Source organism: Sebastes fasciatus, chromosome 15 (genome assembly GCF_043250625.1).
Source record: "Sebastes fasciatus isolate fSebFas1 chromosome 15, fSebFas1.pri, whole genome shotgun sequence".
NCBI lineage: Eukaryota > Metazoa > Chordata > Actinopteri > Perciformes > Sebastidae > Sebastes > Sebastes fasciatus.
In genome coordinates, this window is record NC_133809.1 from 1,491,794 (window position 1) to 1,512,159 (window position 20,366).

The 20,366-nt window shown below is 41.6% G+C and overlaps 1 long non-coding RNA gene across 1 annotated transcript in view; it reads right to left on the reverse strand.

The window, feature by feature from the left end:
* LOC141783766 (uncharacterized) overlaps positions 1-20,366 on the reverse strand; it is a 77,062-nt gene that overhangs the window by 1,573 nt on the left and 55,123 nt on the right. Inside the window, exon 5 of the long non-coding RNA XR_012597350.1 lies at positions 4,622-4,720. This is a non-coding gene — a long non-coding RNA (uncharacterized LOC141783766). The remainder of the gene's footprint in view (positions 1-4,621; positions 4,721-20,366) is intronic.

Genomic DNA, 20,366 nt, shown 5'->3' on the forward strand with positions numbered 1-20,366 from the left:
GGAGTCAGTGAACGCACCACGCATGTTAATCACAGTGAGAGGACAGGAAGGAGTCAGTGAACGCACCACGCATGTTAATCACAGCGAGAGGACAGGAAGGAGTCAGTGAACGCACCACGCATGTTAATAACAGCGAGGACAGGAAGGAGTCAGTGAACGCACCACGCATGTTAATCACAGCGAGAGGACAGGAAGGAGTCAGTGAACGCACCTCGCATGTTAATAACAGCGAGGACAGGAAGGAGTCAGTGAACGCACCACGCATGTTAATCACAGCGAGAGGACAGGAAGGAGTCAGTGAACGCACCACGCATGTTAATAACAGCGAGGACAGGAAGGAGTCAGTGAACGCACCACGCATGTTAATAACAGCGAGGACAGGAAGGAGTCAGTGAACGCACCACGCATGTTAATAACAGCGAGGACAGGAAGGAGTCAGTGAACGCACCACGCATGTTAATCACAGAGTGATCAGGTGATCCAGACGACACCTGGAGGAGGTGAAGTCTCTCTCAGGTGAGGTTTCACCGTACAGGAAGTGGTTTCACCGTACAGGAAGTGGTTTCACCGTACAGAAAGTGGTTACACCGCTCCGGAATTGGCGTAAATTAACTACGGAAGTTTCGGACCAAAAACGACTTAGTTATCTTTAGGAAAAGATCGCAGTCCGGGATAAAATCACTCCCGAAATATAGTTACAAAACTACGGAAGTTACGTGACAACGTTGACTTCGTCCACGCCGACCTCCTCGCTACGCTCTTTATACTTCCTGGTTCACGGTTACGTGGATTACATACAAACTGATTTTGTTGGTCGTTTAGGGCTGTTAAAGTTAACGTTAAAGTTAACGTTAAAGTTAACGCGATTATTATGTGATAACGCAAATTTCTTTTAAAGGCCGTTGCAGCCTTAGCTTTTGGCCGTCACCATCTTGGTTTTTTTACAACTCAGTTTTAAAGCTAGAGTGAAGATCCTGGTTTCATAGTAAACTATAAAACCCGATGAATCCATCGGTACCAGCCAGGTCAGACTAGCTGGTCATGAAGGAGGTTAAATAACGCTCCAAACTTACGCTACATGTTGGCGAGGGAAAAACCGACATGTCCATGTTCAAAGGGGTCCCTTGACCTCTGACCTCCAGATCAGTGAATGTAAATGGGTTCTATGGGTACCCACGAGTCTCCCCTTTACAGACATGCCCACTTTATGATCATCACATGCAGTTTGGGGCAAGTCATAGTCAAGTCAGCACACTGACACACTGACAGCTGTTGTTGCCTGTTGGGCTGCAGTTTGCCATGTTATGATTGGAGCATATTGTTTTATGCTGAATGCAGTACCTGTGAGGGTTTCTGGATCAATATCTGTCATTGTTTTGTGTTATTAATTGATTTACAATAATAAATATATACATACATTTGCATAAAGCAGCATATTTGTCCACTCCCATGTTGATAAGAGGATTAAATACTGGACTAATCTCCCTTTAAGGAACATTTTGAACAGAGAAAACGTGATTAATTAAATATTTTAATCGACTGACAGCCCTAATAGATATATATAAAAGCTATATATATATGTCTCTCACCCTTTTCTCTCTCTCTCTCTCTGACTCCCCCCCCCCCTCCTCTCTCTCTGTTTGATTGACAGGATGGACAGATGCTGCTCTATAAACAGGTAACCTGATCTACAGAGCCCATCTGGTCACAGCTCTGTTCAATTCACACTTCACACACACACGCGCACACGCACACACGCACGCACGCACGCACGCACGCACACACGCACACACACACACACACACACACACACACACACACACTGATAGACATAAAAACATACACACCCACTCCAATGACTCACACACACACACACACACACACACACACACACACACACGGACAAATATGGACGTGCATCAAATAAATATGGCGAGGACACACACAGTGACTCATGCACACACACAAACACACATGTGGGAGTGTGTGTGTGTGTGTGTGTGTGTGTGTGTGTGTGTGTGACGTGAATCATGCTGCGATGAGGCAGCGGCGGCGGCGGCGGCGGTGGCGGTGGCGGCGGCGGTGAATCGTCACCTGGGCAGGTCCGGACGCACCAGTCGAGGCTGGAGGACGGAGGGTTTGTGTCGTGATGTTGTGATGCTGTAGCCGGATGTCAGAGGTGACACATCACATCACCTGAACGGAGTGTGACCTCGCTGTGACACACACGGACCGCCGCCGCCGCCAGTCGAACACGCCGAACAGGCCGAACCCAGGACATGTTTGTAATGTCGGAAAATATTCAGGATGACAAAAGTAAAACTAAATAATCAGCTCAGTGTCACTTTTTTTCAGAAAGTTGGAACCAATTTGAACGATGTAAGACGTCGCCGTTCTTAATCCCGCCTACTGAGCTCTGATTGGTCGACTGGTTTCTCAGCATGACATCACACCTGTTTGAATCCCTCAACGTTTTAGACAAAAGGGATTTAACATTCTGTAGAAGAGACTCTTAAACAATAAGGAGATGATAATAATATAGTTTTTTTACATGGGGTTTGGTCGGTGGCCTTCGAAGCTTCGGATCTCCGCTGGATGTGTTGCTGTTGATTTCTGACAAGCTGAGACTAATGGCTACCCAGGATGCATTGTGGCGCCCGTATTCAACGCAAGTCGAGGCTCATCTTCTCTCTCTTCCTGTTGTTGCCACGGTAACCACAGTTTGAGTGAAGACACAAACACCTGCAGCAGCCGACGGTGATGGTTTCATCTCTGCTCTTCCTCACCTGGAACCAGACTCTGAGTCTAAAGGAACATTCTGCTGTTTTCATTCTAGCGTTCACATTATTGATAACCTTATTGATTAGCTTACTGTGCTAACCTACGTCTTTCTGCTAACGGCTGAGTGGACGTACATATTTGATTTATTCAGTTATTTTACAGTATAGTCGTTGCTTTTTTTCCTTTTAATTAAAAGGGAAAATCACCTCAAAATACTTTGTAACAATTAGAAAATGTTGTCATGTTTTAATGCTCAATGCACATTTTTCAGATGGTTTTTTTACTATTTTTTCACAAATTTTTAAGATATTTTTCCACATCATTTTCAAACATTTTTGAGACATTTTTTAGTCATTAGGGGGTATCTTTCAGACTTTTTTAGGGACATTTTTCCAAACATTTTTGAGTCATCTTATGTTTTTTTCCAGACTTTTTTAAGACATTTCTCTGGCATTTTTCCACACATAGTTAGACAATTTTTGGACATTTTTGAGACTTTTTTTAGGACATGTTTCACACATGTAGTGGACATTTTCACAAAAAATTTCACACATTTTGAGGCGTTTTTACGAAAAATTTTACAACATATTTCGGTCATTTTTATATATAAATATATATATATATATATACCTGTGTATATATATATATATATATATAAATAAATATATATATCTATAAATAAATATATAGATATATATATAGATGTAACTGTTATAGAGATGACTCTGGGAAAGACGGGTAACAAGAGTTATTTTACGGTACTTTTTCTTTTTTATAAAGTTAAAGGGATAATCCATACATTCATATATAATTTCACAAACCGACTCTCTGTAGCCTTTTATATGTTAACTTTTTCACACATTTTTCAGTCATTATATATATATATATAAGTATATATATATATAACACTCATAAAACCTCTTCCTTTAGAGGTTTGCTGATCATGTGCATGTAATCATGTTTATGATGATCCTGATGATGATAAACTGAAGTCACTCTCCCAGCATGCATTGCTCTCTCTTCCACTTGTATAATAAAGTTAATTTAACCTCCAGAGCTTCTTCTTCATCTGAATCTTCGTTGTCTCCTCGTTGCTAAAATCCCCCAAACGGACGGCGTGCAGCCTTTTCTAAGTGAAACGCTAACCGCCGGTGGTTAATTAGTGGCTCTGAAGGCCTTTCCTCACGGCCCTCTGTAAGCTAATGGCGAAGTGTAACCACGTCTGCAGTCGCTCGGTGACAGCTACCACCGCGGGCTAACGGTTAACAGCTAACCGGTAATTATGAACGGCCCCCTCTGCTTCACCCCCGACGACTTATCATGTTGTTTAGCCATTAGCATGAGCTAGCACGCTGCCCCGAGCGCGGCGCCCGGCTCGCCCTGCGGCGCGCTGGCATTTCAGAGACGGTAATTATCACAAACTGGTTGGCAAATGCTACTTAGCCTCGACACCCGGGGGGGTCAGAGGAATTATGGGAGAATGAGTCCTGGGAGTCGGGCGGGGGGGGGGGGGGGGGGGGGGGGGGGGCTTTGTTTTGGATAATGATAGATTTTAGCTGCAGGTCACTTCACCGCCACCTCACCTCCTAACACTCACACATCTCCTCTCTCCTTCCCTTCATCACTTCCTCTTCCCTCCTCTTCCTCCCTCGTCCTTGTTTACAACAAACATTTCCAGTAAACATAATAACAGAGGGCATCAACCTGTTGCTAGGCGACCACTAAAGGAACAACAGCGACCCGAAGCAGAGGCGCCGCCGCCGCTGCAGTGTGTGTGTGTGTGTGTGTTGATCACCTCGCAGTAAAAGCAAACAAACAAACCAACGAAGAAGAAACGAACCTCCTGTTGCTGTTTTCTTCTTCGTCTTTTTCTCATCCTTGATGTGATTTAAGATCCCGAACTTCTCACGACTCCAGGAAATAGCCTGAACCGAGTCCTCTGGACAGACAGACAGACAGACACTTCATTTAGTGCGTTACTTCAGGACACAGTCACGGTACTTTATTTAAGTATATGTTAATAATTTCACCCTCAAACACTCTGAAGCTGAAATCAAGCACTTTAAAATAAACAATCAACGTCATCAGTGAATAAAATACAATAACATAGATTAAAATAATACATAAAACAAACAATCTACGTAATCAATGAATAAAATAAAAAAATTAAAATAATAATAAAAATAAATAAATAAATAAATAAAATAAATAAAATACAAATATTAATAAATAAAAATAGGTAAGGAAAATTAAATAAAACAAAATAAACTATGTGTTTGCAGCAGTGCAGTGCCGAACAAAAGGCTACAAAATATATGAATACTATAATAATGTTGTTAATTTATGTGTTGTCTCTTTCACTATAACTGTCTTGCTGCTCTCTCGACCAGGTCTCCCTTGTAAAAGAGATCTTTGATCTCAACGGGACTAACCTGGTTAAATAAAGGAAAATAAATAAATAATACACAAAAAATAAAAAATAATTTATTATAATCCACCTATATAATGATTGCATAATGAATACCTTTACTTTTTGTACTTTAAATGTATTTTGATGCCGATACTTTTGTACTTTTACTTAAGTAAGATTTTGAATGCAGGACTTTTACTTGTATAAGAGTATTTCTACTCTAGCGGAAAAATATTTGACCTTTAAAACAAACAAAATCAACGTCATCAATAAATGAAATAAAATATAATAAAAAGAAGAAATTAATTAATCAAATAAAATAAAACAAAATAAAATAAAATAAAATAAATAAAAAAATTCAATAAATAAACTAAGTGTTTGCAGCAGTGGAGCGCTTAATGTCGCAAAATATATGAAGACACAAAAAAGGTTTTCACAGCATCTGGTTAGACTGAAGCTGATGGCAGAGGTCAAAGGTCACAGAGGCTGCTTCTTAACTTACACAGGCCACACACACACACACACACACACACACACACACAAGCACACTCTCTATAGAAGGTGTACTATCAATTTACATGAGGGAGATTTTTAAGGATCACTGAACGACTTGCTCTCACACTTACACTTCACACACACACAGATACACACACACACACACACACACACACACACTTCCTCCAGATGAAGACTGAAGCTGTCAACACGCGAACACACACACACACACACACACGCAAACACGAACACACACACACACACACACACACACACACACACACACACACACACACACATTCCTTCAGCTGGTAGATTATTGAGGGTTGAACCTCCAGATGGCTCGTTTCAACTCAACATCATGTTTTATTTTATTTTAATTTATTTTTTCTTTCCTCCGTCTCAAAACTTTATTAGTCGGCGGAGCGTTGACAGTTCTCCTCCTTCATCAGCTGATTTATGAATCCATTTACTCTGAAAGTCTTTACGCATCAGATTAGCTCCAGAAAATAACGACTGGAGCTTTAAAAAGGTCATTTCTTTTAGATTTTAAAGTTACAAAATAACGTGTTTTCTTCACAGTGTCATATATAATAATAAAAATAATAATAATAATAATAATAATAAGATAAAAACAACTACAGTAATAATAATAATAACAATATTAGATTATTATAAAACAGATACAGACACATATTAATAAAGTTTTTTTAAAGATAACTTTTAAAAAGTGATGGGAAATATATATATATATATATATATATATATATATATATATATATATATATATAAATAAAATATAATAAAATATCCTGTCCATAATTTCTTTACGCATTTTTCAGGTGTTTTTAGGACATTTTTCGAAAAAAAATTTGACATTTATAGGACATTTTTAGGACATATTTCATATTTTTTTGATTTTTTCCCCCAAAATTCAGGTGGACATGCTGTATTTGGTAAATTTGGAAACTTTGGGACCTCTACTATCTATTTTTAATAATTATAATTAATAATTAATAATTATAATTTATAAATAAAATCTAAAATCTGCTGCCCAAAGTGCACAAGTACAAATAATATTTAGAATAAAAAAAGATAATTCAGTTAAAAGTGATGCTCACATTAAAGCAGCATTAATTATAATCCAATAAAATAATAATATATATTGTTCTGCATAATTAATATTTTTACTGTTGGTACTCTAAATATATTTTGATGCTAGTACTTTTGTACTTTTACTTAAGTAAGATTTTGAATGCAGGACTTAAAAAAATATATTTGACCTTTAAAACAAACAATCAACGTCATCAATAAATAAAATTAAATAAAATAAAATAAAATAAAATAAAGTAAAAATAAAATAAAATAAAAAAATAAATTTCAAAATAAAATAAAATATATTTGCAGCTGTGGAATGCTGAATTACAAAATATATGCAGACACACAAAAAAATATTATTAATTCATTATAATCTTTTACTTAAGTAAGAGTTTGAATGCCGGACTTTTACTTGTACCGGAGTAGAGTATCAGAGTACCAGTAAAGTATTTCTACTTGTACTGCAGTAAAAGCTGTGAGTACTTCTTCCACCTCTGTGATAAACTACAGTAACACTAACTAACTAACACTAACACTAACTCTTTGTTGTCGTCTCAATGTGGGATTTTATCTAAAACCATCTAACGAGTCAACAAACTAAAAATACACCATGAACCAGAACCATGTGATGAAGATGATGATGAAGGTGATGATGATGCTCTCTCTGTCAGTAAACCTCTCTCTCTCTCTCTCTCTCTCTCTCTCTCTGTGTGTAACAGACTCTAAATAGTGAATATTGTGTTTGTGATGAACTGCGCTGGTCGATCGGCAGATGATGCGTTCACTTCCTTTAATGACTCCGGGAGACATTTATTAAAGCGAGCGGGCAGGAAATCGATGCTAACCGGACTGCAACCACATTACAGCGTGTGTGTGTGTGTGTGTTCTGACCGCCTCAGTGCACGCACATCTGAAGTGTTACATTATCTGCTGCTGCGTTCAATGTCAGACAAAAGGTGGGAGATTTGGGATTGTTTGGCATTAAAACAATGTGAGAAAAACCAAAACAAGAACTGTGCTGAAGTAAAGTTGTTTGTTTTTTTTCGGATATTTTCGGAAATGTTTCATACATTTTTTAGACATTTTTAGGACATTCTTCGCACATTTTCACAAATTCTTTGCCAATTTTAATGACGTTTTTTGGGACATTTCGCAAACATTTTTGAGACACTTTTTGGACATTTTTTCATATAAAAGTTTTTAGACCTTTTGAGGACATTCTTCACACTTTTTTTTTTTTGGACGTTTTTAGGACATTTTCATGACCTTTTGCTACACATTTTGGAGACATTTTTTGAAATTTTTTAGAACATTTTCGAACATTTATTGGACATTTCAGATGTTTTTCGAACCTTTTTGGGCCATTTTTTCATATAAATTTTTTTGGACGTTTTTAGGACATTTTCATGACATATTGCTACACATCTTTCAAACATTTTTCGGACCATTCAGATGTTTTTTGGGCTTTTTTAGGACATTTTTCCACATATTTTCAAAAAATTTTGGGCCATTTTTGAGACATTTTTTTTCTCACATTTTCAAACATTTTTGATAAATATTTTGAAAATGTTTAATATATAAATATAGGTAACTGTTTCCCTTTGTTTCTAGTCTTTGTGCTAAGCTACGCTAAAATCGTCCTGTTCACATAGAGACGACTCTGGGAAAGACGGCTAACAAAGGCTGAATCCGTGCTCGATGGTCCCACGTCCCCTGAACGCAGCACATAAACAATGTAGACGGAACATGCCAGAACACAGTGTGTGTGTGTGTGTGTGTGTGTGTGTGTGTGTGTGTGTTGGTGGAGGACACTTAGTCTCTGCAGTAAACACTCATCTCTTATTAACACCACATCTCTAAAACATGAAGCTCGGCCGGCGGCGGACGATCCGTCGTCGACCTGCATCAGGCTGGAGGAGAAATATTTAACACACACTCTGACCTGCACACACACACACACACACACACACACACACACACACACTCATGAAGTGTGTGTGTGTGTGTGTGTGTGTGTGGCCAGAGGAGGGTAATATCTGCTGACTGATGGCGGTGATGACAGGAAGGACCTGAAGCAGCCATCACTAACTCGACTGTAAACACACAGAGAGAGGGGGGGTGTGTGTGTGTGTGTGTGTGTGTGTGTGTGTGTGTTCATGGGTAAATGTGTCCATTGATTAATTGATTGATTATTATCATGTTACTGATGTCAGGTTGTCGTGGTGACGACCTACAGCTGTTCAGAGGGAGTGTAGAGAGGATGTGAGGTAGTGAGTTAGTGAGACGTTCAAAGTTTGTTTGTTTGTCGTGGTGCATTCACAGACACTGAGAAAACAGAGCGCTCTTCTCGATGCAGACTTTTTGTGTTAAAGTACGGTGGCAATTTGTTTTATACTTCTGGTGAATATAATCCATCAATCTTATTTCCATAGATGTATTTAGTATATACAGTTCCCTTTGTTAACACCTTATTTTGAAAAGCGGACGTAGTCCCACATGTCTACTTCCTCTAACTTCTCCAAGGTGGTCTCTAGCTCTCCCGTCAGCTCCGTTCTCTTTATCCATCCATGGTCAGCTCCATCGGGGCCGTTTCAATGCAGAGAACATGATGTCAGTATCTGGGTGCTCTACAGTCGTAGCGTCGGCCCATTTGCCCACGGAGACGAGAGCGACGGCCGGCTCGACCACAATGTTACCGCCATACCATAACGTTTCCTGCTAACTTTTTTTTGGATATTTTGCAGACATTTTTCTGAGGGTTTTTTCGCACATATTTTAGTCGTTTTTCAGACTTTTTTTCAGAAATATTTCAGACATATATCAGCCTTTTTCTGACATATTTCAGAATTTTGGACATATTTTTGCCTTTTTTCAGGCATTTTTTGGAGTATTTTTTCGGATATATTTCAGACGTTTTTCAGACTTTTATTCAGACATATCTCGAAGTTTTGTTTGAACATATTTCTGCCTTTTTTTCGGACTTTTTTCAGCCTTTGTTTGGACTTATTTTCTGAGATACTTTAGAAGTTAGCGTGCAGCTTTAGCTCTGCTCTGTCTAGCTCTGCTTTTCCTGTCAATGTGTGAAACCCAAAGTGTTTCCATCCTTTACTGGATGTGTAGTGTTTACCACGCTGGATTTAACATGGGAGGGTGCAGGTCGTATCCACGACGACCCTCCAACGTTTTAGACTCTCTGAGGTTTGTTTTGGTTGACGGATACGGAACGGATATGACGTCACGTTACTCAGACTACCACAATAAAAGCGGTAACTTCCTTCTACCTCCACATAGACTCAATACTGGAGTATTTCCTGGTATTAGTACTTTTACTGCAGTAAAGCATCTGAATACTTCGACCATATTTGTGTGACAACAGAAACAGAAGAACACACATCCTCATATTTCTCTCTCTCAGTCTAAACTGGATTTCTTCTGCATCCTGAGAAACAGGATATCTGTGCGTGTGTGCGTGTGTGTGTGCGTGTGTGTGTGCGTGTGTGTGTGTGTTTGGAGGAAATCTGATTGCTGTTATGGATTTTTTTTTTTTAAATCGCTCTCGAGGTTTTCAGGAAAATCTGTCAACTTGTGTTTTTGCACTTCTGTGGTCGCCCACACACACACAAACATACACACACACACACACACACACACACACACTAACACACACACACACACACACACACACACACACACACTAACACACACACACAAACATACACACACACACACACACTAACACACACACACACAGACACACACACACACACACACACGCACACACACACACAGACACACACACACACACACACACACACACACACACACAGACACACACACACACACACACACACACAGACACACACACACACACACACACACACAGACACACACACACACACACACACTGGTGATGACTTGTGTTTGTATGATTCAGTCAGAAACACAAACACAGACTTGTTTCTCTTTTCACCTCTGAAGGACTCTGGAACTCCGTCTGATGTCTGAAGGACTTCAGAACACATTTCATTGATTGACAGCCCGAAAAAAAACCATATGAAGAGTTAATAAAATATGTTATATATGTTTTGTTATAAATTAAAATCCCCAACAGTTTATAGAAGTAGAGCTGAAACCATTAGTCCTTTAATCACAACCCGACCTCATGGGAAGACTCATTAATAGCACCACATTCACACATGTCATGATAACCTATTGCAGCCTTTTTCACCACCGTGAAACGGACGTGGTTATGTTTATGTTATGTAACAAAAAACATTTAGTTAGGTTTCGGAAAAACATAATGATTGCGCTTAAAATAAGTATTAGGGCCGTCAATTTTTAGGCCATTTCTTTGACAATTTTCAGACATATTTTCGGACATTTTTCAGACTTTCTTTTACATTTTCAGGGTTTTTTTGGACATTTTTCAGACTTTTTTTCAGACAAAAACCCTCACACATTCACTGATCTGGAGGTCAGAGGTCAGGGACCCCTTTGAAAATGTTCATGACAGTTTTTCCCTCGCCAAAATTTAGTGTAAGTTTGGAGCATTATTTAACCTCATTCATGACGAGCTAGTCTGACATGGTTAGTACCGATGGTTTTATAGTTTACTATGATACCAGTATCTTCACTCTAGCTTTAAAACTGAGCCGCTACGACCTCTGATAGGTCGGTAACCCATCGGATTTTTAAGAGGTTAATTAAACATCACTAGTTGCGTTAAAGAAATTAGTGGCGTTAAAAGGACTTTGCGTTATTATCTACCCTAAATAAAACATCATACTTATAGAATAGTTATGATTGAAGGAAAGAAGAAGGTGTGAGAGGACGAGAGGAGCTGATTTGATGTAAATCAGGAGCAATGTTTTGATTATTTTTCATAATTTTTGGGCATTTTCAGATTTCGCCTGAAGGCACCACGAACACTAGAACCATCGCTGGTGATCTCTCTCAGTTTACGGACCCGGACCGACCCGACGGACCCGACTCTGTGACGTCCTCAGTCTGAGCCTGAAACCGACCTTTTGACCTCCTGACAGTCTGAGAGACAAACAGCTGATGATGAAGCCAAACAAACATTTTAATGAGGCGGGAGAGTAACTTCCTGATGAGGACGGAGAGAAGACGAAGACGAAGAGGAGGAGGAGGAGGATGGAGGAGGATGTAAAGCGAGATGTAACGTGAGAAACAGAGGTGCGAGTTAATGTGTCCATCTCCCCGAGTGTGTGTGCAGTCTATTTATCCATCGCAGAGTGTGTATGTGTGTGTGTGTGTGTGTGTGTGTGTGTGTGTGTGTGTGTGTGTGTGTGTGTGAGGTGATTACAGATCTGGAAGCTTTGGTTACATTCCCCTCTCTCATCCCGCCATCCTGCCCCGACCAAACGGCGGTTGGGTTTGATGGTTTTAGTGCCTCTCTCCGCTCGATGCAAATCTCATCATCGCTTTTTAGACACGAACGCTTGGGAAGCGACAAACAGAAACCGGAGAGAGAGAGAGAGGCCGCATTAACGCACCCGCTCGCCGCCGCCGCCGCTCCTTCAAGAAAAGGGAAAAGGAAACCAGAGGCTGAAAATATGGCGTTGGGTTTCAGCCGTTTGGAAAATATCCTCAATTTGATCAAAAATTTATAATGTGACTTTCAGAGCAGCTTGGGTTTCCTGGAGGCTTCTGCTGCACATTACACAGCTCCTTTAATGTGGTTAACACACTTTAACACACTTTAACACACCGCCGCTGCCATGCACTCTCTGCCTCTCTGTGTGTGTGTGTGTGTGTGTTAATGCAACATCAGTCTGCATGTGTGTGTGTGTGTGTGTGTAAAAGAGTCATTAACAATCATAATTTGCAAATAAAAGTCTTTAAATTGTTTCTGAATTAGAGCTTTGAACGGTTTTAGTTCAAAATTTAGAGTTTTTTGCAGAAGCTGGTTAGCTTAGCTTAGCATAAAGACTGGGAACGGAGGGAAACAGCTAGCCTGGCTCTGTCCAAAGGTAACAAAAATCAACATCAGTCCACATGTGTGCGTGTTTTTGTGTGTAAAAGAGTCATTAAAAATCATAATTTGTGCGAAAAAAAACTTAAAATTGTTTCTGAATTAGAGCTTTGAACGGTTTTAGTTCAAAATTCACGTGCCCTCGCACCTCCCCGCGCGTCGGAAGTACTGGCCGGACGCCGACTGACGCGACCAGGCACAATGAAACCGGAACTCTGATGAGCACAATGACGCCTGCCACAAGACTCTACGACAAACGGTTCCCGAGTTATGAAAGGGAGCGTGGCTAATGTGTAGGGGGCGGAGATATGAATCTATATTGACATGAAAATGACCTCATGACTGGACCACCATCATGGCTGAGAAATTTGGAGTAGATTTGACAAAGTACGCTGAAGCTACAACAACTTCCTGTTTCATGGCAAATGGCTCAAAATGGCCGCCACGCCACGGTCAGGTCGTTCAGTGAAAACTCACCGTTTGAATAACGTTTCATCCTCAAGGTCTTAAGATGGTGCTGACCAAATTTCAAGTCGATTAAATCTGTAGGAGGAGTTCGTTAAAGTACACGGCCTATAAAACGCCAAAAATGTACGAAAATCGCACATTAAATAAAAAATGGCTGACTTCCTGTTGAGTTTTGGGCATACCTCTAAGAGGCTTTTTTGTGCGTCTCCACATGTTACACCTGCCTGCCAAATTTCATTCATGTAGGTGAAACCGGAGCGAGGGTCTAAATTTTTCCAACTTTCTAGGGGGCGCTAGTGAGCCATTTTGCAACACCCGAGCCCGAGCCCCTTAAAATATCAAATTTTTCACCGCGTCTGATAGGTGTGCCAAGTTTAACATCTATTTGAGCATGTTAAGGTCGTCAAAAAGGCGATTCATTTTTAGAAAAAGAAGAAACACAACAATACGTTCTCTCTGAGTGAAACTCTCTACGGGACTCCCAAACTGTCAGTGCGTCATGACGGGGATGGCTCTGTGATTAAAGGGGTGAAAGTAGTGAATGTGATAAGTCATGATGTCACAGCCTCTAATTCCCCCTCCCTATAATAATATCTTCTTTATGATCCCACTCCGTACTCAAATGCACCAAGTTAGCCATCCTGATGAAAACGCCTATGGTGAGTGCATATTAGCGTGCATTCGTGCATAAGTGAGTGACCAGCTGTTATGAAGTATTATAATACTTGAACTTATTATGTCAGTCTAACATGTTTTATAATGTGTCATGATTATTGTTATAAAGCATTGTAACGTTTATGAGCGCTTATAACTATGATTATACAGCACTATGAGCAGATTATGAGTATGTTTATAATGCATTATAGACATAGAAAATGTTACCGGAACAGTCTGTTAGATTTATATAAACGCAGTTTTGTGATTTACGTTTGAACCTCCGACTTCATTGATTTTGTTTGTCTCACTAATGAAACCAAACCTTCGCCATCCTTCTTCTTCTTCAGATCTATACAGCTCTGCGTCTGTAACTCGTGTTCTTCTTCTCTGTTTTTGTTTCTTATGTCGGCGTCTTTTTCTCTCGTTTGTCACTTTTCCTTCTTCATCTTTACAGATATCTTTACTCTGTTTTCCCTCCGTCTTTCACATCACTTTCTTCTTCTTCTCCTCCTCCATCATCTTTCTTCTTCTCCTCCTCTTCCCTCCCCCTCGCTGCCGCCGCCGCCGTGTTTATGTTTCACTTCATATCGAGTTGTTCCTCTGCTGGTATCAATATTGTTCGCCGCCTACGAATCAATAAGCAGGAATAAAAAACTTTACCGACCCAATCAATTACGCCCACTTCATTTTCATAACTCGACTCCATCGTCCTCGTCGCCGCGACAACAGCCCGATGATCCTGCCTCCCTCCTGGGACACGTGGTCCTCCTCCTCCTCCTCCTCCTCCTCCTCCTCCACCTCCTCCTTCATCCCCCCCCCGCTCCTCCATCCCTCCATCCCGCTGCATTAAGTCCAGATCTGTTAAGGAGGTATCGGGTTCTGCCATGATGGACGTTACAAGGAGAAAAATCTGAGGCCGGATCGGTTTACGTCTAAAACGACGGGATGAGATCAATAACAATATTTTCCCTCTAAAACAGCAGCCTCTTCCCCTCCATAAGCATCTCCTTCCCCCCTCTCCCCCTTCCTCCCCCATCCACTTTAAAAGCCCCTCAACATTCATTTTTAATGGCGGAGGGGGGGGTTAGCAGGTTGCGCGGTTTAGCGGCGGCGGCGGAAGGCTAATACGCCGACAGCTGTGCCGTGTGCCGGGGCCAAGACGCCGTTTGGGTCCAGAGGGGGAGGAAGAGGGGGAGGAAGAGGGGGAGGAAGAGGAGGGGAGGAAGGAGGGGAGGTCAGTGTCAGCGGCTAATTGGTTCCTTGGCTGTGACACTCGATCCGGCTGATCCAATCAGAGGAGTCGGAGACAGGATGGAGACACGGAGGGTTTCTACAGAGAACACCTCGTAATGTGATGAAGCCTCGGAGACGACCGCAGACTTCAACCACAGATTAAATATCACGTTTATTACTTTAATATGACGACGTCATCTAATAAATATCATGTTTATTACTTTAATATGATGACATCATCTAATAAATATCATGTTTATAACTTTAATATGACGACATCATCTAATAAATATCATGTTTATAACTTTAATATGACGACATCATCTAATAAATATCATGTTTATTACTTTAATATGATGACATCATAAAGTTAGTGAACTTGTGTTTGGTGGATTATTTCTCTGTCGTTCCAATGCTAATGGTCATTGTATTCTACATGGTTGGAAAGCCTGTTTATTTACCTTCACAATGATGTCCAACTTGTAAGGATCATGTATTTGTGGGATGAGCAGCACAGCTGATTATGTGGGTAGCGCCCAAGAAAAATTTGCCAAAATTCTCTGCCGATGGTAAACAGTGTATTCTCCTGTTGGACCCGATACTGTGCTCATGTACTCGTTCTCGCAACGACTTGGTCCGTGTTTCAAGACGGGCCGGGTGGGTTGCCGACATCGCCACAGACCCCTGCTGGCGCCTTTTACGTGGGCCGCGGCATGACGCGGTTGACAGTCGCACCGGGAGCAGGGAGTCTAGTCACGGTGCGGCGAGGTCCAGGCGGGGAGCGCTGTAACGCTGCGGCCGCGAGCCACCTTCGCCCCGAGCCTTTCCAAGCCGACCTAGAGCCGGTGGCGGTGCACCGCCTCGTATGTGGGACTCCCCAGCCTGCCGTGTGTCGCTCACACCCTCCAGCTGGCTGTTAACGAGGGTCTATAGGCTCAGAGAAGTACTCGTATCGGTACTCGGTATCGGAGAGTACCCAAATGTAAGAGCTTGTACTCGGTCTGAAACAAAGTGGTATCGGTGCATCCCTGATGTGAAGGTAAATAAACCGGCTTTCCAACCAGGTTAAATTCAACGCCGATTATCATCGGAACAAATTTACCAAACTTTTTTTTTCGTCTCTTATCAGCTGTGATACAATATAGAACTCATGAGCTCACCTTTTTCACATTATACAAACTAATGATAAAATAACAGAAATTATAAAATGACATATAATTAGTAAATATTATTAATTATCAGTTCATTTTTTGTTAAGTTTAATTAACATTTGATTTAACATTTATTTAAGTTCCTAAAAATAACATCCAAATCACTCGTTTTACTCTCTAGTTAAACTTTCTAGTTAAATTTTCTCCAGTTCTTGTTTTCACTGTTTTGAGTTCATTGTTCAGTTTATCAGCTGTTCTGTTCTGTTATTGTTGTGAATTGAATATAATAGTAATTAGGGGTTGTCATCATATTCACTGATAGAGAAGAGATCCTTTAGGTTGGAACACCGGCCCTAAAACATCAACATCAGTTTAGACTTTTAAAAACTTATTCTTGATTTGTTTTCCAGTCCAGAGAAGTTGAAGTGATCCGTCGAGCTTTTAGATGATTAACGTTTCACCACTAGAGTACTCTGGGTCCTGGTTTGGGCCTCTGAGTTCACGTGTTTGTTGGTATTTAAGACGACGGCGTTCTTCCGTCGTCGTGTTGACAGCGTTGAAGCGGCGAGGCGTGAAAACATCCCGCCCTCAGATCAAAGACTCTGAGAGACTCTGAGAGACTCTTCAGTCTGTCAGCCACTCGACCCCGGACTCAAGTACTGATGAAGAGGGGTCACCCTCGCTCTCACGGTGGGGTCAACAGGGAGGATTAACCCTCTTGATGCCGCGGTGACATCATCACTTCCTGTTGGGTCAGCTGACCTCACACTTCACATGAGCGGAGGAGACAGGCGGGACGGACGGATCCTCTAAAGGACGACAACAACAACTAAAGGTTTGACCTCCAGACGACCTGAAGCTCCTCGTCACAAAGGAGACGTTTAAAAACACGGAGCTCCTGAACGCATCATTCAGGGTAAAGTCAGGTCACAACTTTAAAGTAGACTTCACTAAAATAAACTGAACTGAACTAAGATACCGGGAGATACCGGGAGATACCGGGAGGTACCGGGAGGTACCGGGAGGTACCGGGAGATACCGGGAGATACCGGGAGGTACCGGGAGGTACCGGGAGATACCGGGAGGTAGCGGGAGGTACCGGGAGGTACCGGGAGATACCGGGAGGTACCGGGAGGTACCGGGAGATACCGGGAGGTACCGGGAGGTAGCGGGAGGTACCGGGAGATACCGGGAGATACCGGGAGATACCGGGAGATACCGGGAGATACCGGGAGGTAGCGGGAGGTACCGGGAGGTACCGGGAGATACTGGGAGGTACTCCACTACTCCTAACTGGAACCAGTCTGTCTTGTTCTGGATGAAGTATTCAGAGTATTTCTACCACTCCGTGGAAATACTCCACTACCAGGAAAAGTCCTGCTTTCAAAACCCGACTGAAGTAAAAGTAGAATCAGCTCTTCTCCATCTTTCTCCTCCATCTTTCTCCTTCATCATCCTCATATCATCCCTTCTTTATTCTCCATCTTTCTACCCCTCTAATACACCTCTCCTCCTCTCTCTCTCCTCTCTCTCTCCTCCTCTCTCTCACTCCCTCTCTATCTCCCTCTCCTCCCCTCTCCTACTCCTCTCTCTCTCCTCCTCTCCCTCTCCTACTCTCTCTATCTCTGTCCTCTCTTTCTCTCTAATATTTGATCTGTTTCTCATCCCTCCTCTCCTCCTCTCTCTCTCTCCTCCTCCCTCTCTCCTCCTCTCTCTCTCTCTCTCTCTCTCTCCTCCTCTCCCTCTCCTCTCTCTCTCCTCCTCTCTCTCTCTCTCTCTCTCTCTCTCCCCTCCCTCTCTCCTCTCTTCCTCTCTAATATTTGATCTGTTTCTCCTCTCTCTCTCCTCCTCTTTCTCTCTCTCTCCTCCTCTCTAATATTTGATCTGTTTCTCATCCCTCCTCTCCTCCTCTCTCTCTCTCCTCCTCCCTCTCTCCTCTCTCTCTCTCTCTCTCTCTCTCTCTCCTCCTCTCCCTCTCCTCCTCCCTCTCTCCTTCTCTCTCTCTCCTCCCCCTCTCTTCCTCTCTAATATTTGATCTGTTTTTCCTCCTCTCTCTCCCCCTCCTCCTCTCCTCTCTCTCCTCCTCCCTCTCTCCTCCTCTCCCTCTCCTCTCTCTCTCCTCCTCTCTCTCTCCTCCTCTCTCTCTCCTCCTCTCTTCCTCTCTAATATTTGATCTGTTGTTCCTCTATAAAGCGTCTCATTAAATTAATCACAGGCTGCATTATATCGCTACCTGCGGTGAAAAGTGACAGATTTGCCGATTGCTGCCGTTTGGTGAAGGAGGCTGAGAGTGTGTGTGTGTGTGTGAGTGTGTGTGTGTGTGTGTGTGTGTGTGTGTGTGTGTGTGTGTGTGTGCGTGCGTGCGTGCGTGCGTGCGTGCGTGTGTGTGAAGTCAAAATGGCGTCTAAATCATCAGGTTCATTTTACACATCAGAGAATCCTCCTCGTCTACCTCGTCTTCCTCGTCTACCTCGTCTACCTCGTCTACCTCGTCTACCTCGTCTTCCTCGTCTACCTCGTCTTCCTCGTCTACCTCGTCTACCTCGTCTTCCTCGTCTACCTCGTCTACCTCGTCTTCCTCGTCTTCCTCGTCTTCCTCGTCTACCTCGTCTACCTCGTCTACCTCGTCTTCCTCGTCTACCTCGTCTACCTCGTCTTCCTCGTCTACCTCGTCTTCCTCGTCTACCTCGTCTACCTCGTCTACCTCGTCTACCTCGTCTACCTCGTCTTCCTCGTCTACCTCGTCTACCTCGTCTACCTCGTCTACCTCGTCTACCTCGTCTTCCTCGTCTACCTCGTCTACCTCGTCTACCTCGTCTACCTCGTCTTCCTCGTCTACCTCGTCTACCTCGTCTACCTCGTCTACCTCGTCTACCAGGTGAACCGGCTGAACCTGCTGAAGATTTTAATTACATTAAGTTTTTAGAAAAAATAAAAAACATTTTGATTTTAATCTTTTAATTAAAGTCTTCAAACTGAAACTGTTTAAAGTCTGGAGTCTGACACGACTGTACCGACATTTAACAAATGTAACTATCTTAAACATGCTTTTATTTCCTTTAGATTTGATTTAGCACAGTTACAACTAAATAAAAAATGTAAATAAACCCTTAATTCACAGAGTTGGATGGAAAACAAACTGATGTAATATGTGTTCCTCAAAGCCACCAGACTCCATTGACAGAAACAGTAATTTTACCTCGCTGATCGTCGTAAAACACACATCGTTCTAACTCGACAGAATCAAAATAAAACTCATAAAAACAATGTTTGTTAGTCTTTCAACTGTTTTAACAATAACCAACTCTGGTTTGGTTGTAATAAACCCTTAATTCACTGAGTTAGATGGAAAATAAACTGTTGTTATATGCTCCCCTCAAAGCCACCAGACTCCATTGACAGAAACAGTAATTTTAACTCGCTGATCATCAAAACTTGACAGAAACAAAATGAAACTGTCTTTGTTAGTCTTTCTACTGTTTCCATGATCACCAACTCTGATTTGGTTGTAATAAACCCTTAATTCACTGCGTTGGATGGAAAAGAAACAATCGTTATATGTGTTCCTCAAAGCCACCAGACTCCATTTACAGAAACACCAATTTTACGTCGCTGATCTACGCTTCATTCTAACTCGACAGAAACAAAATAAAACTCATCAAAACAGTTGTGGTTAGTCTTTCAACTGTTCCAACAATCACCAACTCTAATTGTGTCAAAATAAACCCTTAATTCACAGAGTTAGATGGAAAAGAAACAGACGTTATACGTGCTCCTTAAAGCCACCAGACTCCATTGACAGAAACAGTCATTTTACCTCGCTGATCGTCGTAAAACACACATCGTTCTAACTCGACAGAACCAAAATAAAACTCTTTTAATCAATTATATTAGCTATATAACTATTATTGATCATTTTTATCAATTCTGAAGAGGTAAAAAAAATGGTTTAAAATTTAGCACCAAATCTGTGTAACAAACGGAATCAACCCAAAACATTGCTTCAAGAATTTATGAGACATAATAGAGCATGAAGATGACCATCATATACTTCTATCATATACCCTTATACATGAGC